The sequence below is a fragment of the Falco punctatus genome (assembly GCF_963210335.1).
Source record: "Falco punctatus genome assembly, chromosome: 1".
Lineage (NCBI taxonomy): Eukaryota > Metazoa > Chordata > Aves > Falconiformes > Falconidae > Falco > Falco punctatus.
The window spans coordinates 96611600-96634815 of record NC_137580.1 but is presented as its reverse complement, the minus strand read 5'-3'; the positions used below and the strand labels follow the sequence as shown (position 1 = coordinate 96634815).

Here is a 23216-nt window from a genome sequence, read left to right as displayed (position 1 = left end):
AGCCTCACTCGGAGCCTCCATTTCACACTCCCTACCTACAGGCCCCATGACTGCATTTAAGTTCAGACCCGAGATTTTACTCTCTTCTTGAGGAATGCTTGTAAGAATGCATACCAGTACCTCCACAAGCCATGCCAGTGCCTGGTTAGGGACCTAACTAATGTGGTCTCCGACTGTCTCCATTCTTGTCTTGACCTTGGATGTGCCTTGTCACTATGGACTTACCTGTGTGATGACTGAACTGTGTCTGACCCTGACCTGAATTTCTAGCTTGACCTCAAACCTCTCCTGTCAGTGTGGACTTGCCTGATGATGCAGATTCAGCTCATCAGCTGAAGTTGGCTGCTATCTCCAGATCTGCCCTGCTTGCTTCACTCAGGTATTGTGGGGCAGGGCGCTGGTTGGCAAGGGCCTTGCACTGCTGGCCTTGTTACCGTTACTCAATATTTGGCTTCCTGTCCTGGAGGGAGCAGCTGGCCTTTGATGCTCCCTGGCAAATCTTTATGCAGAAGATTCCCCATTAACAAGGAAATAGCTTGAATAATTGCAGCCTTTTAGATCATAGCACCCTCATGCTTTACTTACTTTCCTGGCTAGATCTGCTTAAGGCTCTGCCTGTTTCAGGAGTGGCCCTTTCTTGCTGCTGTCTGAATGGAGCATCAGGTGTCTGGAGGAGTCTGGCAGAGCTGGTGCTTCATGGGACTTTTAGTGATACACTGCTGAGTTTGTTAGACTGCTGCATTTGACCTGGATTTAACTGCCCTCCCCAGCCCATTAGGAGGTCAGAGGGCTGAGAAGCTACCTTTCAGCTTTAAAAAAACCCCAACAAAATCATACAAACAGCTACAACAGTATGGCACTGCTTCTTGTGTGCATATCCAAGTCACATCTGGATTGTTAGGCAAGCTATCCATAATCTCATGCTCCTGCCTCAGCCTACCGGTGCCAAGTGCACCAGCATGCTGCCTCCTTGGAACTGGCTACACAGCTGTCCTGCATCAGCACCTTGGCTCTAAAGCCCAGGTCTCACCCCACGTGGATTCACGTGTAGACAGCATTAGCTAGTGAGTAGCTCCAGGGTCTGGTGCATGGCTTTTTGTTCCTACAAAAGAGGGAGAAAGAAAATAAGTTCTTTGAGGTGAACCTGCCTGTACAAATGTTTTCCTACTTGGTGAATGTTTTTCTAAATATAAAACACCTGCCATCTGGCTAAATACACCTCAAGGAGAAAGAGGTAGTGTCTGGGGCAGGTAAGCCTGCCTGGACCTTCTCAAACATGTTTGGAAAAAGTCGACTGGAATATCCTAACTGTTGGTGCCTCGGCACTGCTGCACTGGCCTTTGCTGCCCAGAAAGCTTGGTTACCAGCATTCATATGACCAAACTGAGTGTCTGATGTATTTAGTGGTGTGTAGAGGCTCCAGTGTCTCTCAAGGGACCAGTCTGTCTCATCAGCTACAAAAAGAGCTTCTGCCAAGGCAGTTATCTGAATGTTGTGCTGAAAGTAACACAGTCTAGATGAAGGATAGAGGAATACTTTACTATATCCTGACACCCCTCTGGCCTTGGACCACATTTACCCTTCTCTTGACAATCAGCTTTTATTTTTTTCTGGAGTGCCAGGATCAGGTATCATTAAAGGCCCTGGCATTCAATGGCACAGCAATCCTCAAAACTTACAGGGCAAAGATAGTCCAGGGAGATGTTAAAGGTATTCTGGTCTGGGTGACACAAAAAAAGTGGCATATGTCCCCTCACAGTGTCACTGAGCCATGCGAGCAAGTGACTTGTTCTAGGTCAAAATTGGGGCAGGGTAAGGCCTGGATTGCCTGACTGCTGGTTCTTTCCTTCCCACCCTGCAAGCTATGAGAAAACAGTACAATTTTATTTATCCAGGAAACCAAGGCTGCTCTGACAGCCAAACTGGTTCGCTGAATGGAGGGGGGGAAGCATATTTTGAACCCTTTCTGTGGAACACACATGCGCTTGCTCTCTCTCCTTTAATAATGTCAAGGAAAACTGAGAAAATTCAGCAAGAAATCTGTCCTGCACCTTCATTGTCTACTTTCATTGTGGTTTTGTTTCTTTCCAAAACAGTTAGATTTCCGGACAAAGAGAATTGGGATTTTGCTTTGAATTTCTTGGCTTTTCTCAGTTCAAGTCTCCCTGGCTGTTCCTTTATTCGAACAGAGGCTTTTGTACGCAGTATATGAGGTTGAACCGAGGGCAAATATTATTACAGTCTCATGTTCTGAATTGACACCAGCCAAGCCTCCCTCTGCACTGCTCTAGCAGGATTTCATGTCAAGTTGTTCCCCTTCTCCAGAGGTCTGACCGTGCCCTTCTTCAGTGCAGTCATCCAAGTCCTCTGACTCTGCAGGGCAGAACCATGAACAGTGCAGTCAGGAGAGTAACACTGACTGGCAGTCACTACCTGCCTGACTAGGACTGGGTTGCACAACTGAAATCCAGGTGCTTTGTCTGGGGAAAGAGAGTGCTGAGACTTTCAGTGGCCTCCTCAGTCAGAAAAGAGAAAGCAGCTGTTAGATCTGGGCCCTGTCTGCGGACAGAGAACAGCACAGAGTTCAGAAATTAAACAAGTTTGAAGGAAAGCCACTCCTCCAGGGACAGGGTGGGAAGAAATTACTGGAGGATAACATCCAAGACCAACCTTGAAGCTGCTAATAGACTGTTTGTGATCTCTCCCTACTTCTTTCATCTGGCTTTTTTACCATTTCGTGTTTTCTTGATGCCTTCCTCTTTCAGCTGTTTCACTAATTACTTCCTTGCTGAACTTTGAAGCCCTTAGTGGCTGTTATTTATTTTCCCTTTCAGCTAGTTAATTGTTTTCATCCTTGCTCTCCTCTTTGGCAGGAGCTAAGAGAAGGAGATGATAAGCAGGAGAAGAGGTGTGGACGGAGGAGGCTAGGCCAGTAAGGAAACTGGTCCCATCCCTTTGTGAAGACATCCTGAAGAGACTCTTGCTCTAGTCAAACATTGCTGCAATGGCAAGTGCTGTATATCTGAGGAAACTACGGCCTGTGACATGCTGTCGCTGTGGTGAGTACTTTACTGGGAGAAACTTCTGGTGAGTGGCGGTTTTGTTGGGGTTTTCGTTTGTTTGATTGTTTTCCCAGGGGTATTATCCCACTGTAATCTTTGGTAGCAGATGAACTGGGACTTGACAAGTTATAGGTACTGGTAAAGTCACAGTTCAGTGGACTATGAAGCATTATGGAACAGTAATTCCAAATCCATCTAACTGTTTAGCCTGCCCTGTCCTTTTGTGTCCCCTTCAGGCTCCATAGCTGTTCCTGTTGAACCATCTCTTCCCCTGCTTTGCAGTTTATGGTTCAAGTGCAGCCTTCACACTACCTCTCTGATGGAGGCTTGCATGCAGATGTAGCTAGGTGTGGGTCTGGCTTCCCTGGGAGCTGGTTCTTCTTTGGTGTGACTGCTGTCTCCTGTGAGCTATTTGGCAGGGCTTCTTTAATCTTACGCACTTTGGAATGTTTCCAGATTCTTTTTCTGCCCCTTGCAGACTCAGAGGCTAATATGCACATTGCTTTAATTTGTTCTTCAAATGAAACCCAATTATACCTGTAGGTGCTTGGCTGTTAAGTCAGTAATTTACTTCACGGTAGCTTAGCATGTTTTTTAAATGCCTGTTTTGCTATGGGGTTTCTGTTCATGGCAAGGCTGTGCAAACCTGTAAAACAGCACTGGAAAGAATTTCTTTGGAAAAAAGAGGCCCAAGGTGAACCATACTTCTTTTTCTGTTCACCCATAGGGCCATAAAAGAACTAAAGGGTTGCTGCTGCTTTACAAGCTTTCTGAATTTGTAGACTCTGCCATAGTTGGTTTGTGTATCGGCTAAGGATCTGTGGAGAAAGGGACAGAAAGTGTGACATGGGCCTTCTGCCTGCATTCTCAAAATGGTACCAGTGTAGTTTGTGTGAGGTGGCATGAGCTTCAAGTGTCAAAGCATCTCTAACCTCAAAATATCTCCCCAGCTTTGATTGAGGACCTAAAATCTCTCCCCTTGTGAGAACTGTCTTGTCTTTTCTAGTCTCTAGTGACACTGCATTTTTCCATGTCCTGTGCCCTGTCCTGCACCTGATTTGGGCTGTCCCTGTCCTCATAAAGCAAGTTCTCTGGTAGAAACTGGACATGCTTCCTCAGAATTTCCTGAATGACCTAAAGAAAAACAGAAGCCAGTGCTTCAGGGGTGTATATGTTGGTTACTGACCTGATCTGTGTGGTATCAAGAAGGGGTGATATTCAGATGCCCTGTGGCTCTCCTTTGCACGGGTTTATTGTCCCTTCTCTGCTCCTTCAGAGATGAAGGCAGCAAAGATGGACGCTACAGGTGGAGGCCTGCTTTGCCAGGTTGGTAGAGACTCGCTGCACAGACTGGATGCGTGTTTCCATACTGGGGGAAACTGAGAGCTTTGTCACTGAAATAGGTAAGGGTAGTGCTAGCTAATGCATTGGGGAAAAAAATGAGATGGGGAAAGACGGAGAGCAGTGGGACAGAGAAGGGAGGGACTTGGGCTTCGAGGAGGCAGGGGGACTGTATTTCATTCTGCTCCACACCAGTGGTGCTGTAGGGCCATCAGCAGAGCTGCAGAGAGTAAAAGCACTTGGAGGAATTGGAGCAGCAGCTGCTGGCAGCCACACCACCAGTTGTGCTGAAGTGGGGGAAGGAGCCCTGCACAGCCCATGAGGATTACATGAGCAGTAGTAGGTTTATGCTGCAGCAGCCAAAACTTTAGTTTAAACAAACCAAATCTGCCTAACCTCAAAGCTGCAGGCATTCATCATCCTTCACAGAGGCAATGTGTCATGGTGCCAACTGGGACCTTTGCCTGAGGATTTATTCCTGCAGGAGCCCTTGGTTCCCAACTGGGTTCAAAATCTAGGCAGTCTTCTGCACAAAGGCTCACTGATCTGAGGCGACCTGCTTCTGAGGCTGCTTGAAGCAGGACCAAGGATCTTTGTGGAACAGTTCTCCATACCCAGCATGGACACAGTAGCACCAGTCCTTTTATAGTGGCTAAACTGGAGTCCTTTCCAACCCATGTGCTTTTACTTGTTCCTCAGATTTGCAGTCCCCAAATGTAACAACCCTCCTTCTTTCAGCTCTGTTTTTGCATATGTCTTTAAAACCGAAAAGCAAAATACTTCAAAGCTTTCTCAGTGTTAGGACTGTCTTTCTGGTGGTGTGGCTTAGTCTGCATTGCTGTATTCCGTATAACCCTGTTCAGTAATAAATGGTGTTTGCTTCATTAGCAATATTCCTCTCTCTGCTGGCTACTCACAAAGTAATCAGCTACACTTAACCTTTATTAGGAGGCTCAAGCAATCTGATGAGTACTGACTTTTCTCAGACAGGGTGCTTTGAAATGAGAAGAGAATCAAAGGATGCTGCTGCCCTGCTGGGAACAGGACAGGGTCACCTCTCTTGATAACATGATGTTCTTTAGAACTTTCTAAGAAACAGGCAAGGCTACACTTTCAGCTCTGAAATATAGGTAGCCTCAGGGTTTTTCAAAGCTCCATTTCATTTAGATTCTGGCATTTACTTTTGTTTGCTTGGACTGTAAAGAACTTTTCTTTTTTTTTTTTTCCTGATCCTTAAGAGCTGTTTACCATTCAGCACATGTGGTCTGTGTCCCTCACACTAAAATCTTTTGAGGACTTGGCAACCCTTTTTAGTTCTCTGATCAATGTTGGCTAACGAACAATAGTAAAAGTCCATGGAAATGTGTTGCCCAAAATGTAGTGGCCCTTTCTGATTAGCTAGCAGCCTCAGGTGAGGTAGGGGTTGCTAGCTTGATTTTTTTTTTTTTTTTAAGTAGTGCTGGTGCAAATCTGGAGTCACTATGCTGAGCTAAAAACAAGTATGTCAATGTAAAACCAGAGGACAACTTTGCTAGCCACTTATGTGTCTGCACAGAAAGTTAAGATCTGAGTTTTGCTTTCTACCCTGATTTACAGCTGTTGCAGTGCTTCTGTGCACTGTTGGCACTTTCCTTTGGTCAGTTACTTGGTCAGTCTGGGCAGCTGCCCTCTAAAGATGCATAAAGCTGGCACCAAGGCCTGTATCCTGCTGGACATACTCTGCATTGAGCTTAACTGGAATCTTCCATGCATAGAAACCAAAGTTTGGGCCTTGAAATAACTTTTCTCTGGGCTCTGAATACTCGGGGTATACAAGAATCAAGACTTAGCTCCAGCCCCTCTGTGCACAGTTGAGTGGAAGAGTGTTAACTCAGCGGGAGAAAACGTCACCTTCCTGCAGCAATTCCCATTTAGCAGTTCAGAAACTTGTCAGTCAGAGAAGCAACTTCCTATTGTTAAATACTGCACTTTAAATGGCTATGAGAGGTGTTTGTGAAGGCAGGGGGATAATTTGCTACACTGTTTTTGAAGAGCAAGAAGACAAGGAGGGGGGAAGACAACAAAAGCCTTACAGTCGCTGCTGAGAATATCATAGCATCAAAGTCTTAAAGGGGGGCATTTTGCTTGTGCCCTGTATCATCCTGTGCTCCTAAGGAAGCTATCATTGGCTGAACATGTAAGATGCAGTGGAACCTCTGAACTGACATCCTCCGCTGAGGAGGTGCTGTACTGTGGAGCTGAGTCCATGTATGCAAGGAGAAGTCAAGTAACTTCTTTTATGTGTGATTAAATCCCAATAGCTGTATCAACACAGCTACACAAGGCTTCTCCTTTTTTTACATCTCTACCAGCACCATCCTAGGTGTTAATTTTAGAGGATAATCTACGTATCTGTACATGTGAGTTAGAGCTCACTGCTGATTGGAACCTGCCTTTCTCTAGAGCTTTTGACATACCTGAAGCTCTGCCTTTAAGCTGCTCCTCTCCATAAAAGAGGTAAAGCAACAGTATGAATCCAGTTCCCTCCACCCTGAACTGGGGGATTTGTGGGTCAGGTACAGAATTTGTCGCCTTCTTCTATTAAGGGTGATGTGAAGTTGTTGGGATCCCCAGCTTGGGGTGGAGGAAGCAAGAATCAAGTATATTGCTGGCCATAGGCAGTGTTCAGCTCATAAAGAGTTACCCTTAGCTGCCCTTTATACATGCTTGAGGGACCACGTTTCACCTCATGCGCAGAGGTCTTCTCACCACAGGACTGGCATGTTGGTTGTTCATGGCAATGAAGGACTGAAACCAGGCCCTCAGCACTGCCCTGGTAGGATCATGCTGCTGGAGCAGCTCCTATGAAGAAGGACCAGAGGTCCTAGGAGTCCTCACTGGAGCAGGCCCTGACCCTGCTGGGCAGGGAGCTGTGAAAATGAAACCATCCCCAACACAATGGCTTCCAGTTGCAAGAGCGCTGCATTGAAGCACAGTCATAAAACAACTAGACGGCATTTAACTTCACTGATGGTTTTTTGTGGCTTGTAGGGGCCACAGTTTAGCAAGGCACCTGCCTAAAATTAAGCACACTACTACCTCTATGCCCTGCTTTGCTTTACTGGAGTAAAAAGAAGTCTGGTTCTCTTCCTATCAGTTTATTCAGCAGCAAAGTGAAATAACTGTCCACTCTGCTGGTTTGCTTGCACCTCTTGGGCTCTGTGCTTAAAGAAAAAAATAAAATAAAAACTAGAAAGTGAGAGTAATGGGGGGGGGGGGAGGCAGAGGGAAGTCCGTCACTTCCTCAGGAAACACCTATAACAACAGCGCTTGGAAAAAATATTCAAGAAAACCTCTCCTGTTTTGATTTAAAAAAAAAAAAAAACAACTTTTCTGCTCTAGCTCCACAGCATTCTCCTTTTATTTATTTTTCTTGAGACATGGTCCAATTTTTATTTTTTGCTGAGTTAAATGAGCAATAAGTAGTAATCAGATGTTGACATAAAGTTATGTGTACACCTGCTGACTGCCTTATAAAGAACAAGAATGCTTTTAGTTAAGAAATGGCAAGTAAACTAAAATACAGCGATTAAGTTCACTAATAAGAAACCCAAGTATTTAAATTATATATATATATTTATTAAATCACACAATACTTCTGAATGACCTTTTTCATTTGATGATGTCTGATGAAAGCATTTCTGATGTCAGTTCTGACTCAAAAATCTGGTATTCTTCAAAGTTTTGCCAGCCAAACTGTGTATTTAAAGGTGCTTGCAGATGAAAGGGAGAGGAACTATGTTGCTCATCAGTGTAAATTCTTACGTCCCCAAAGTCTGGGTATGTGCCAGTTGGGCCTGTGACTGTTGGATTATTGTTACCTCGCTAAATTCTTAAAAGATGTAAAATGATCACTTGGTGCCCCAATCAGAAACACTGGAGGTCCATGGAAGAGTGAGCTGTAGATATACATGTGCTCCTGTGTCTCCATTGGTGCTGCATTGAACCGATGCCCTGCAGCGCAAAAACGTGCGAGTTGCTGTGATTTCAAAAGCCAGCAGACTGGCTGGCTGAGAGCTAGGGTAGGTCTAGATCTGAGTGCGTTAGGACACATGGGGATTTCTCACAATTTCTATGGGCCTGAGACATCTGGGGAAGCAACAATGACAAGCTTCACACTGTGTGTCTGTGCTTCTGAAGGGACTCTAGCTGAAAAAATTTGTCACTTCTTTTTTTTTCATCTGAGGAAGCAGAATGGGTATGCAAAGCAGCTAAAGTGTGAAATGGAGAAGGTTAAGGTTCTTAAAGTAAACATTAATACCAACCTAGTTTTAGAGCAGTTTTGAAGGGTTCTTTAGATAGCTTTCAAGACAATGGTGTTTTAGAGAAAAGAAGCTATCAAAAAGGACTGGAGTGATGCTGCTGGAATTTGACTGAGTTTCCTGGAAGGCTACAGGCCAAACAAAGCTGAACTTTGGGATGGTAAACCGAGAGTACTTAGTGTAAAGAGGGAGAAGAGAGAGGAGAGGTGAGTAAGAAAGGAGGCATATGCAGTGCAAACATAAGTTGCTTATCTGAATGCTATTGGAGACTTGGCTGAAGCTGGGGAATTGTGAAGGCATCAGAGTCCTCCTTTGGGTACAGTTCATGATTGGGTAACAACAGCCTGATGGACACTCATCCACAGCTCTCATAATATCAGGGTCAAACTGAGGGCCCTCTCAGATGAGTAGGTCACTCTCCCATTTGCTGTGCCCAGATATTAAGCCCTATAACTGACTGAGCAGATTCTGCTTCAGGTATGTGCTCTGCTTTCATGCTAAATGTGATCTTTGAGTGCTCTCGACAATTTTACTTGGAGTCTAATAATAGTCTTCCTGGTTTTAATATTGTCTGACTTACTATAATCCATTTTCTCAGGCAGACTACTTTGGACTTGTGTTGGCCAGTGTAAAGTTTTCTTTGTGTAAAGACCTCTTTGCACCAAGACCAGACTGAGTTCAGAGCTGTGACATGTCTATGAACAGCACGTCAGTCTTTCATGGTTTTCCAATCAAAAAAAAGTCACAGCGAAGGGTAAATTTCAGCCCCTCACCATGGGGTGGAGGGAAAACAGAGAGGTGGTCTTGAATTTCAAGCATCAGACTTGAGTGTGTTTGAACTGAACCTCTGGGCCAAGAACAATATCTCAGTAACAGGATATGTGATTGAATTTTACAGCCTATAACTGCTTCCTAGTTAAGACAGACACTGATAAGCTATACTCATGAGGTGTGCTGTGAACTCCAAAGGTATTCTTGGTAACGTCTCCATAGTCCCTTGCAATGAGTGAATACCACCTGGCTCATTTACAGGCTGTATTAGTGCCTGGGGACCCTGGGAATTCATGACTGTTGGTTAACATGTATTAATCCAGAAAAACCACATGACTCTTTTGGTCATGAGTGTAACATGGACCATCAAGGTGCAGAATTAGGCTTGTGACATGCAAGTATCTCCCTGGTGGTGAATGATGATATGATCTTGCAGGCTCTGTATACATGAAATGCTGCAAAACTGCAAGACTGGACTGTGAAGGGCCAGGGTCTGGTCTGCTGTCATGTTGAGCAGTCCTCCCAAAGAGGACTTCAGGATGAGGGCAGACTAGAGCAGTCTGGGCTCATAGTTGGAACTCTGACTCCAACAGCATTTCTGAGCTGAGCAAGTGTGGTCTATCAAAAGGCTATTTGACCAGCCTGCATTCCTGCTGCTCCTCTTTCCACCAGGCATTTTGCTTGTACAACAGTTAATGGGGGTGCTGGGACAGAGCTTTGCTTGTTCAAATTTCAAAGAGCATTGCAAGGAATGCAAGGAAGTTGTTGGACATGTTAATCAAAGAAAACTCATATTCAGGAGTTTGATTTATACCTGTGCACTAGACACGGATCATGTAGGTTGGTAGACTGACACTCAGGCTACAGGTTGTAAAACTTCTCACACGGATTCTGCCCTCTGCCCCTTCCAGCCACATCAGACTGGAAGCAGATCGTATCTGTGTCCCAGATGCCTCACATGAAAAAGGGACGTAAAGAGAGGATCTTGCAACTTTGGAGCTGCTCTGTATCTTCTCCTTTCTCCTCTTCTCTAGCCCAAACCTGTTCACTTAATAAGGGCTAGGACGCCAAACTGCCCTTGTCCAGGTTCTGACCCTGTAACAGAAAAGTACAGTCCTTAAACCTAAATGAGTCACGCTCATGAAAAAAGCAGGGGGTATTTATCCCCGTCTGCCACATCTGCAAGCTCCAGCTGGGATCTAAAAGCTGAACTAACATTTTTGTTGTCATTAGTGCCTCTTTGTTGAAGGTCTGGATTTCACATAGGAAATCCTGCGCTAGAATTGCTTTCAGAATATATCCTTCATGCTAGAAAATAGAGATAAGTAACACAATGTGTCACAGTGCTATAGCGTGCCCTCCATCTGCAGATTGCAGTCTATTAAGCGGACAAGGAAAGGCCACCAGATTGCCCACAGAATGTGTGCTCATGCTTATGACACTGTTAGGGAGATTAGGAGCCAATCCTGAATTCTGAGCTCCTATTACCAATCCAGCTCATTCATGAGGCCTCAAAAAATGCTGGCAGCTTTGATCCTTTCAAGTCCCAGCATATAACTGGGGATGCCAAGCTCTGACTTCAAGGTCTGTCAGTCCCCAGATCCATAAACTGATCAACAAGCACTTGCATGTCATCATGCAGAAGGCCTGATGAGGGGGTGGGATGGGAGCACATTCCTTCTTTCCCCAAAACTCCTGGGCCATGCCTGGAGAGGGCTGGATGCTTTGGTGTGATTGCTTCTGGTCTTTTCTTTCCTTCTTCACATTGTAAATTATTTAGGTGATAGCATCAAAGATCAGAGAGAAGCACAGGAAAAAAATCTCAAGTAAATGCTTTATACTCTTTGGGATCATCAGTCCAAAGAGCTCTGCTCGCTTTGTGAGTATGGGGCTGTATTCAGCCACAAAACATCCTTATAATAGTTTACAGCTGGGGAAACTGAGGCATGGGGCTGTTAAAACGTGACTTGGCTAGAGCATCTGTAAAGTCTCTGCCAGAACTGGGAGGAGCATTCTGTCCCCCAACAGCTCCTCTGCATCTGCAGTAACATGCTTCCTCCCTCCAGCAGCTTGCCAAAGGCTACACGAGGGAGACCCTGCCCCTACATATCTCGCCTGTGCTTTATAACATGGCAATTCTGCTGCCATGGCAACTCATGGAACAGCACAGCAAACCTGCTCCCCGTCTACACCCAGCCTGCTGGCCAGTTACGCTGACCCCGTATCTCCAGTGTATTACGCACCCTCCCTACCTCTCTGCATTCCTATCCCAAAACATCATCAACCTTTTCTGCAAAACCTTGGCCCACATGCAGACGTTTTGGGCAAGTACTGATCCATCTAAGACTCTCAAATGGCTTCTCTTTCACTTGTTTTTCCTCATTGGAATGGGAAAGGGCAAATGCTTAGAGATGCTCTTAGGGGAGACTTTCTCCAGGCTCTGCTGGGCTTCATGCTGTACTGTCCCTTTCCTGGGTCAACATACAGGAGTATCAGGCTACCTGTGGATGCGTTCTGCTCTGCTTGATTTGTCCAGCCACCTGAAGATGAGGTGTGTCTTGTTTTGTTTCTCTTCATCTGCAGAGTAAGGCTTAGCCAGCAGTGGAGTTCAAGGTTGCTATAAATAGTTTTCTGCCTTGTCATGGCACTCACCCATTTATTATAGTTCTCTTCCTTGCCAACAGCTTTTCTCAAAGTTGGCTGTAGCAAAAGCTTTGGGAGACTCTCACTGCACAGCTCCCTGTGAAAATGCCCAGAGCACCTGATCTAGCATGACTGCAGTTCCCTGACTGGGGCAGGGATGTCTGATGTCCTGAAGCGACATGCCTGCTCCAGCCACCTACTTTTATAATTTAGCAACATGGCCTGCAGCCTGTTCAGTGGGTCCCTTCTCCTGGAATGGGTTTTCTGATATCCTTGTTAGTTCTGCAGTCTCCTGCTTCCCCTAGGAAAGATGAGTCAAAGATCTCACAATAAGGGTGGGTGGGTGGGTGTGTGTGTGTATTTTTTAATTGTGGGAGAAAAAGACCCTCCAGTGTGAGTCTTCACAACACCCCTTCAGAAAATACATCATAAAAGCAACACTTCCATCCCTAGTCTCTGTCCCCGCATCTCATTTTAAACAGGTGAAACCCAGCCACTTCTGGGATGGAGCACTGCCTCCACCAAACAGCATGTGGTAAAACCGCCTGCCTGGGTTAAACATGGAGCAGAGGATGATTTTGTCCCTCTTGGAAGGTTACAGAGAATACAGGGAAGCTTTGTAGCTGGCCCAGAGGGAAGGGCCAGGCCATGGCTCTTAGCTCGGACAAAGATTGTTTGTGCGGAGAAGGGTGGTTAAAGGTGAACTGAGGTTTCTCGCAGCTCTGAGCCAGTGGGTAGCCCCTGTCTGGAGTGTGGTTGTTGGCTCTGGGCAGGGTTTTGGGTGCTGGAGGAAGCTGGTGTCCAGTGTGAGGTGATAAAGTTTGTCCTTTTGGCAGATCCTACATTTTTGCTGGATGCTAGCCCTGTCTTCAGCATGTGCATCTGCCAGAAGGGTTTCTGTATTGCTAAGTGGGGTATAAAGCTTTCATCAGGAGCAAAGAAAGGCTTGCCTGCAGAGACAGCCTCATCCAGCACTGAAAGGGCAGAGATCTCAAAGGCACCCCTATCATTAGTAAAGTGGGATAGGTAATTATTGCTTGAGTACCAAAATGAGGCTTTTGGAACCTGCCATTGGCTATTTTCTGATGTTGGCCAAATCACCTATTTGTCCTCACATCATGCCTCAGGTTCCCCACCTCTAAAATAAAGACAAAGTTTTCCTCAGCCCTTCCCTACCACACCATACAGATGTGGATACTGGTATGGCTTTAATTCAGCACAGTAGAAAAAATAAACTTATAGGAAAGCTTTAAGAATGTACCATTTGTAACCTCACCGAAAGGATGAAACAAAAATATCTGGTCTCTGAAAGAACACGTTAAGGAAATCCTCTCTTAAAAAAAAAAAAAAAAAAAGAACAAAAAAACACCAAATCACACTATCAAAATCTCCCTCCTGGGAGTTTATACAGCTTGGGAAGGTGAAGCCAGCACTCATCAGGTAAACTTGTTATCTTTCAAGGGAATGTAGAACAGAAGACACTGGAGATGGAAACTTCCAGTTCAGCATGCTTCAGGGAATGATGCAATCCAGGCCTAGGACAAAATGCTTCAGCCAGGCTGCTCCAGAATCCTCTGACATTCAAACTTCTGACTTTTCTTCCTTTCACTCTGTCTCATTCCCATGTTCCAGAATGCCTAGTCCTTCTCAACGCCATTCTCCGCTTGGTTCCTGCAGACTTCACATGCATGCAGACAGAGAAAATCAGCATTTATAAATTGGACTGATAAAGACAATTCAGACTGGATGGAGGTTCCTAATGTCCTGCTGGTAATTTGAGAAACTCGCTTAGAAAGGCTTTTGGATGCATGCAAGAGCTGAATGAATCCAAAGGAAAACAGTGGGCTGCCGGAGAGAGAATGGAAACACCATGTTCCCCAGCTGATGGATTTAGTACTTGCTGGAACACGCCAATGACTGGCACCCCATCTGCCCTGGGGCTTCAGCCTCTCACCGTGTCCCTTTAGTGCCTTAACCTTTGGATTGTTAAAGCTGGCGGGTGCCTGGATCTGCTGACCACGTTATGGCCCCAGTGCTATTTTTATCTACTTATTTAAGAAACAATCTGAAGAGTTGTAGCAGACAGGAAATAAAGTCCCTCCAAAAATACAGAAGGGTAACTTTTAAGAGGTAGATTTTTAATTGTAGCTTGAAAAAAAAAAAAACACCAAAACCATTTTTAATTTCCATAACTCTGCTCCTTCCTGTTTCCTCTGCAATCTGGAGTTTTCACCAAAGATGAACTTGTCACGGTTGCAGCCTTATGGACCCGTGAGTCGTTGACCCTGCTTCCATGAGCTTCTGGTATTGCTGCTAAGATCATGCAAGAGCAGCCACAGAGAGTGCCTCTTCAAATATGTATATCTGCAGTCGGGCTGAGAGGAATCCAGAAAGAGAAAAACTGAGGAAATTGCTTTCCTCCCTCTTCGGGGTATAAAATGTTCTTTTCTTTCAAGTTAATTTGTTCTGTGAAAGTTCCCTTTGAAATAATTTTCCAACTACTTTGAAAGATCAAATAGATTATATTGAAAGCTACTGTAAGATGAAGTGCCCATTTGGATTTAATAAATGCTGGTTTATAGAGCTAGCCTCATTATTTCTTTGGGATAAACCTATAGAGAATGGAGGGAAGGAAAGATTTTAATGTTTCTGAAAAATTTATCCCACGAACAGTAAAAACATACCATAGAAATATACCAGCCACAAAAATGACATCTGAAACACAGTATTTATGACTTTCTATATTTGTTTTGCATAAACTTTTCTGGTTTCTATTACACAGATTGATTTATGGAGTTTATTTGAAATAAATGTACTGCATATTTAAAACAAACAGAGCCCCAATCTGCTAAGCACCCAGGAGCTATAAAACCTCTGTATGGTTCAACCTGGGACCCTTCAAGTCCTTTTTATCAGAGTATCTTTTTCCATTAAAAAATGCAGCAAAATAATAAGAAATTAGTTAAAGAAAAGCGATCTGTAAAAATATATATCTAGCCAGTGTTTCAACTAGAATTGATCTGAACTTTTTATTCAGTGTCTTGTTCTGTTCCTTAATGAAATGTTCTTTATCCAAATGGAAATTTTACCACGAATATCCTTTTTCACAGATTTGTTTGGGAGGAGTGGGGAGCTGACAGGGGCTGGAGGGGATTGAAAATTTCTCAGAAAACATTTTGGTTTTACTGAAATTCACGTAACTTTGGAAGACACACCAAACTAGAAACTTCTTAGTATTTTTTCCATTAACTTCAACCTTCAGAAGTGAAGGGAAGCAAACAAAGAGCAATTTGCCTGTAAGTCATCAGTGCTTGATTTGTAAATGGGCTAATTACATATTTTAGCAGGTTGTGAGGATAAACAGTAAAACAAGGATTGCATTTATTGATTTATTTTTAAAGCACATAAGTTGCATTTATCTCTGCTTTCCTCCTGCTCCCCTGACAGGCTTGGCATATGCTCTGTTCCTTCCTGTAACTGGATTACTCGTGTACTTTTAGTGCATTTCTGTATTGGCTAAAATAATACCTTTTCTGTATATTTTAGAGTGGGTTTGCAAGTCATCACAGCACAAAGATTCTCTCACAAACCTAACTGATGTCCTTTACATGCCCACAGCAAACACCTGGAACTTGAACACCCAAACCCAAAGCAATTGCTTGTAAGTGATCTGCAGACTGATAATTACTGGGTGAATACAATATAGGATTATCCTAAATTTGTTATTCAAAAATTGCTGGCAGATAAAAACTGAGGCTTGTCAGCTTTTAAATAACTTTAAATTATACTTTAAGATGCATTTTCCTGCTGCCACAGGGTCTGAGTGTCTGCAGACAGGAGTGTGTAATTGTATTCTGTTCATACCTAATCAGTGGGGCGTTTTCCCAAGCGTGTCTTTCCAAAGACCATCTGATATTTACTGTCAAGAGTCTATTTTTCACAAGCTATCTCGAGTTCTCTCTATAAGAAGATCCAAGGCCATGGTCAGGCTGTCATCATCTATGCTAAATGAAGTGAGGAGCTTCACAGCTATCTCCCACCTACTAGCCTGATCAGTATGACCTGCATGGTCATTCGCTAACCCAGTCTGATCTAGGGCAGGGGATCTGTCAACTAACTGCAGGTGTGAGTTGGACTGTCCAGGTGAAGTCCTACCTTCTGAACCAGCAATAAATGGCAGAAAAGAGGGGTGTTTTTTATTTGATCCAACATAGCACGCAGGACTGCAGCATTGCCATGGACATTTAATTCAGATTAAACTAGGTTTCTTTGAAAGCCAGGGTACACTGAAGGGTGTGCTTACACATGCTGTTGGTCTCACCATTGACCGTGTTTGGTGGACTCCGTGGTTGTGTGCTGGGCTCCTGCCTGTTAACTTGTACTATCCCCTTGTGAGTCCAGTGTAACCTCTTGTCTGTGACCCTTCCAGCACCCCCACATTGCTTGGGCAGAGAAAGCACTGAGGCAAGGTATGCCGCCTACCTTGCCAAGCAGGAAGCCTTGTGCACTAAATAAGTGACTGCCCATAATTAGGCACCACTTGCCAATGAAATAATTGGCTGTGGCACGTGAGTGCTGATGTAACTGGGTTTAGGAAACATCTTTTTCAAGTTGGCTTAGTGTAGAGAGCCATGGGGAACGGAGTCATGGAGAACAGCACTAAGAAACAAATCCTCTGCTACAGCCTATGTGCACAAAGAGCTTTGATCCCCAACTGTTAATTGCTGAAAGGATGCACAGACCCCTCTAGCAAGGCCTTCCTTAAGTATCTGACACTGCAGTCTAGCAGGGGAAGAGCTTCTGAGATGACTGTCCTTAACCACTCTGCCCCAGGACAGCTTTAGTTGTTGTAATAGTCTTCTGTCTCTTGAAGGTTGCAAGTGTGGGCTCTGGTGGAATTTTTTTTATATATTTTGAACTGCCTAGTCTTCAGAAGTTATCTTGAGCTTCAAGGAGCAGAGTTGATTAACTTTTCTTTGCTGTGCCTTACTGGAGGGAAACCTGCATTGCCTGCTTTCTGATGTGCTGCTTGTTGTAGTTCACAGCCTTATTCAGAATAGTGTAGTGTTAAGGAGTAAAATGCTGCAGGTGGTAGGATATCTGCAAACGGGTAAGAGAAATGGGAGCCCTGTTGCCCTATGCACCACTTAAAAATCTCCAGGCGTATTGGCAGAACCCTAAATGTGCCCAAGAGGCCAGGATTTAACTGGATAGGAAAGATGGGACCTTCCTTGGCTAATATGGCTCCAGCAAAGCACACAGCCATATAGAAAGAAGGGATACTTTGAGGTGGGGACAGACACAGTTGTTTGTGTGGGCAGCTGACCTGCAAGAAAACAGAGCTGTTTTGAATTTGGGAAGGAATAAACAACAAACAGATGACCACACACACAGAGGTTCACCCCACAGTGTAGTGTGTATTATTCCTCTTATTTTCTCCCTGGTGCTTTACTTCTTCAAAGGTCATCTTTTTCTTCTTGCCATGTTTAGAGGCTCTGCACCTCCACACACTGCCCTGACATCTTTCTGACAAGCACAGAAAACGGAGCTATAGGAAGAAAACCCCAAAAAGCAAACAAAAAGCCTTCTTGGATTATTCAGACAGCACCAAAATTCACCTGTCTGCTGGTGAGTGCATATAGAGCAGATGTGCCCTCCGGCATCAGTGGTTTATTTAGGGAACTGTGAACTCTCAGGTATCAAATGGTTTCCTTGGGGCTTCGCAGCAAAGTCGTGTCTGCCAGGGACAGAGCAGTTCTGACGAGTAGAGATGATCATGTGTATTTGGTCTGAGTAGCAGTGCTTCACTGTGTCCTGATAGCACAGTCCATGTGAAGCTTTACTAGTAAAACTAATTGTTTTAAGGATCCCTTAGCCAGCAGAATGGGCAGGGTTCCCCAGGAAAGCTCTCACTGGGGCACAAGCTATTGCCAGGGCTAAAACCCAGGGGACCAGGCATCCACTTCCTTCTCCGGCTGCTACTTTTCCCTCAGAAACCTGTTTTGCTCTCCTGGATAGAAATAACTGTGATGTACTCTAGCATGTGTCTTGTTTGTGATGGCCCCCATCCAAAGTCTACTGATATTGGAGGAATGTTTTGCAGGGACTCAGAGGGATTTTAGATCAGATCCCAACCTTTGCAGCTAGTTTTGTATTGCTTTCCTGCGAGGACTTGTTGACCAGTCACCAAACGCCTGAGAAAATCAGCATGAAGTGTCAGTCAGGGTTCAGTTCAAGTGACACCTAAATATGCCTCTCTGGAGATGAGTGAGAGCTGGTGGGCCTGAAATGTAAACGACATCAAACAAAGCCAGCCAGTGTCCACACCAGCTAGCTTTTAAATCATACAGTAGCCTTCAGCCATTAACACTTCAAACACCATCCAGCCCTTTGAAAAGTCAGTTCATTTATTAATGTTCCTGTTAATGTGCCTTCCACACTCTGTTCACAGGATTGCCTCCTGAATTGATCAGACCTTGGCTCCTCAACCCTACACAAGCAAGGATGAAGAACAATCCTGAACTGCTTTAGGAGAGACAGCAGGATCTCATGGTGCCATGCAGAGGTGTGGAGTCTCTCACCCGCTCTGCTAGGTACGTGCTCTCAAGTTTGGGGTGAGTCATGGCTCCTTCCTCTCTGTCAAGGCTGGGAGACTGCTCAGACACACATGCCTGCCCTTGTTGGCTGTAGATACAACTGGCACGGTGTGGTTCTGGGATTGGCAGTTTCAAAATTCACTGCTAGTTCCTAGTCCCTGGCAAGTCCCTGAGAGCCAGTAAAGGTCTAGGATCTGTCATGCTCTGGGGTGATACCCTGTCTGAGAAGAAACATTCAGGGCTGTGAGCTGGAGATACAGAGCTGCACTGAGATCTTTTAAAAAGGCTGTCTCTGGGTTCTCTGAACATAAGAGTATGCAGGGCCTGTGCCTTCAACTCACATTCCCCACACAGCAAATGACCTGCACGTTCCCCTTTCTGGGTTTGGAGATCTCCTTTGCAATCGTTATTTAAATATGCTCTTTAGAGCAAAAGAACCCAACTACGTTGTCTTTTTTCGTGTTCCACAGGACAGACACAGTGCAAGTAGAGTAAGCATGAATTGCACCACACTTGCTGCTCACCAGCTGGCCAGGGGAGAACAGTGCTTGCTTCTGTCTGGGCTGTGGGGCTGGAAAGGTGAGGCTAGCAGCAAGAGTCAAGACAAATAGGAGCCTGTTTCTGATTTGCCATCTGACCCCTGCCAGCTCAGAGCACCCTGTCTGTAATCGTGACCTAAATTAAGCCCAAATGTCATCAGCAAGAGGGTTGCTTTCCCTCACAATGCAAGTGTTTCCAGGTACCTAGCCAGAGATTTATAATCCACCGCTAATTACGTTCTTGTTTGTGTCTGCTGTCACGCTGGCTTGGTCTTTCTGTGGTTTGTAAGTCCAAGAGTGTGCCTGGCCCTTTGTGCTGCCAGCCTGTGTGCACAGACAGCAAGAGGCATCCATGGCTGACAGCTTCGCTGATGGAGGAACCCTGCTGTGCTGGGCCATGTGTCTTTAGTAGTCCAAACACCATGGGAGACATTTTGCCTTGTTAAATTCTTGACTGCACAGATCTGCTGTCCACGGTAGGTTCACTTGATAGAAATAGCTCTGGCAGTAGCCCAACAGCAAGATCGGTGCTTTTCTCTTAAACGTGAAAGGAGACAAAGGCTTGGTGTTCCCTGCCCAGCCAACTCTTGCCTTTTAGAAGGCAGATGACCAGCATCTTTCTCTAGCTGAGCTTAGGTGCAGTGTTTTTGCTATGAAGCTGAAGATTAGATCCTGAAATGAAGTCTGGAATTCGTTACCAGTTATTAGCATAGGGAGTGTGCTGGGTAAACTCTTTGTGAGAAGTCAGTGTCTTGTCCCACAGGGCTTACACACAGAAAGTAAGCTTTTATTCTGACTTACAAAGCCTCTCCCCAGAAATACAGGAACAGTTTCTGCAGAAACCTGGCTGAGTATATGCAAAACCATTGGCTTCTCTAAGGAGCAAAACTGAGTCTTCACTTGTATGCCCTGTGCTGATTCCCTTCTGCCACTCCATGCCAGGTGACACCACCATAGCAAGGGACTTAGGCTCCCCAGAATTGCTACAAAGGAGAACCCTAGTCTGTATGACTGGAAAATCAGTTCCAAACAATCTATGCTCTATCCTGCCCTTTGTTTGTCTGCTGGTTTCTTCCTGTGTAAGGAGTTCTTGAAGTCTGTGCTATGATTGTGACACTGGGGCAGATGAGCCAGGCAAATACTTTACACACACACACACTCTCTGAGCAAACCAGACATCCGGTATTTAGAAATAAACAGTGTAAAGAGATTTGGGAAATTTTTTGTTCATGCCAGGACATTTAAGAGGCATCTTGGTTCAAGTAAAAGCCTCAACTCATTTCCATTTTAATTTTTTTTTCACTTTGTTTTTTAGCTGTTGAGTTAAAGTTAGCTTCAAACCAGAATGGATCATTTCAGTTTCCAGTTGATCAAAATGAAGGTAATTTGTCTTCCACTTAAATTTCAAGGTGCTAATTTTCACCTATTTTTTTCTGTCAGTGAGCAAGCATTTTACTAATGGCCAAATGTTTTGTTAAAGTTTCTACACATCCCTAGTAATTCACAGAAATTAAAGCTGCCAACTCTTCATCTTAAACCATTGGGTTCAATTGCTGGGGAAGAAAGACCCCCCTCCTCTACCCAATGCCTGAGTTAGCAATGGTTGGAGGGAGACAGTGGCCATTCAAAAGAGGTGTCAGACTCCACTGCTGTCTCATGTCTGCATCACCAAGTGGCATTCAGTGGGCTAAAATCTACAGACTATGGTCTGTAGACCGGACAGTATTTGCCTGCAGTCCAATAAATCTGGATCCAATCCAGTCTTTGTTTGCTGGTTTGCTTTAGGGACAGCAGTCATTAAAGGCAATGAGAATCGTGGGGTGAGACCTTGTTAGCCATCACTAAACACTGGAGTACAAAACTGGTGAAATTATTTTTTTAGCAGTAAAGTATAATTGTATAGTGCATATGTACTGAAATGTATGCTTAATTGTGGGGTGGTTTGTCTTTGGTCATGCTGTATATTTTTGAAGATGGATTGAGGACAATGGTGTATAATTTTTCTTGTGTATATTCTAGATACACGTGAGAAAATATAACGAATGGGAAATAGATGGGGGTGGGGGGGTGGGGGTTCCACGCAGGTTGGCAGTTCTTTTACCTGCTAGCAGCTTAAATAATGCTGGGTGATGACTAGGCCTTACCACTTTCTGCTGCTCTGAGTGCTTTTCAGGAAGAGAGCAATTACTTCAAAATCTGCTTTCCTAGTAGTCAGGCTAGTATTCAGAATCTAACTCCTAGTTCAGATTAGTTTTGGTCACCCATTTTCACCCTGAAGACCATTTGCAAACATGCTTATTGCTTATTATTCAAGACCCAGTTGCTGCCACATTTGTACATACAAGCTCTCCTGTTCTGCTTGTAAATAGGGTTGGGTTTTGACTTTGGTCAACAACATGAGAATTGTCTGGGAAGTTCAGGTTCTGAGTGTGTCTGGTGTTTGTCAGGGAGAATTTGGGCAAGTAGTTCAAGTTCCTGATGTTCAGCAACGTGTGTTACTGGCAAAGCTGAACATCAGGAACTTGAACTACTTACTCTTGTAGCCCTAGAGAGAATGTGTCTAGCTCTATTGGGGAATGAGAACAACCTCCACTGCCCCAGCAGAGAGATGGGCCATTTCAGCTGGGGCTAAAAGAAAAGAGACTTCTGTCCATCCCAAATAGCCATAGGTCATTGAATGCTTTGAGAGGATATGACTCCCTGAGAGCAGAGAAGTGCAGAATAACACAGATTTTGTACAGTTTTTCTGTTGAGATCCCCTGCCTTCTTCAGCTTCCTTCCAGGCCCCTGTCATGTGGATGGGATTCTGTTCTGGAAGGCAGAGAAGAGAGAAGCTGAAGGGTAAGAGTAGAACCCTCCAGTGCCCTAGCATGAGGTTTTCATTGCAATCAAGGTAGGTCTTACAGAGTCACTGCACCTGCGGGAGGTTGGGGGGACACCGTGGCAGCATCCTTTTGTTTGCATTTTATCTTGGCACCTCTTCCCAAAGATTCAGGCACCTCACTGCCCTGGAAATCTCCTACAATGTCAATGGAGGCAGCAGTACTCTGGTATACTGTGTTTCATGGCACTGTTTGCACAGCTGCAACTGGCACACGCAGGGCAGACAGCTTACTGCTTATTGAGTGATATTAACTTTATTGATTAGGCACATGATATACTGGGAAATGTCTCCAACAAAATAGTAGTATAGGAGAGAAGTACGAAGTGGAGGGTGTATGAATCCTGCATTGATGTGTTTGTTGCATGCAAGATGTACTGTTGAAGGAGGTGATGCTGACAGAGGTGTCTGCAGTTCCCTGCATGCTTCCAGGATATTTGAGTTGAAATCTGCCAAGGAGGACTTTTCATCCTGCAAGCTTGGGCTCTTCTGTGAGTCTGTTGGCAGTTATTAAAACACAAAACCCTTCTTGCCTACAAATCCGTGTGCTTGATCTTTCCAGCCCAAATCCTACAAGTAACATGCACTTGTCCCCAGGGCAGCTTGCTCAAATAACCACACTCTGCCGGAAAAAAGGGCCGTTTGAGCCTCAGGGAATTGGGAGGAGAGGTTGAATTATTCCCGGCATCCAAAGACCAAGAGGTTCCTTCTTCTTCAGCAAATGTTTTCAGTTCCCACTTGGTGAATTATTGCTAGGGATTTTTTTCCCTTCAGTGTTTCCATGAATGTGGTTGAGGCTCTGATCCAGGAAATGGGGGGAAAAAACCTCTGAAAAATGTATCGCACCATTTCAAAACTCAAGTGGAATTAATTAAATCCAAATTTCAACAGTGTGTCCAAAGCTGAGCTGGGCTCAAGACACACTTCAGAAGGTTTGATTTCAAAACAATCCCTTTGCGCACATGCACATAATTTAGGGAGGTTTCTGTGTATCCAGTACAAGGCAGGAACAGGGAACTGCTGGGTACCTGAGCTTAGAAAGAAAAGGTAGTATTTGCAGGCCAGCCTGGAGAAAACCTTTT

The 23216-nt window shown here is 44.7% G+C and overlaps 1 protein-coding gene across 1 annotated transcript in view; it reads left to right on the top strand.

The window, feature by feature from the left end:
* Positions 1-23216, top strand: part of CCDC92 (coiled-coil domain containing 92) — a 137158-nt gene that overhangs the window by 20051 nt on the left and 93891 nt on the right. Inside the window, exon 1 of the mRNA XM_080370520.1 lies at positions 1-23216. This exon is cut by the window's left edge and continues 20051 nt beyond it; it is cut by the window's right edge and continues 17879 nt beyond it. The gene's annotated coding sequence lies outside the window, so the exon portion shown is untranslated.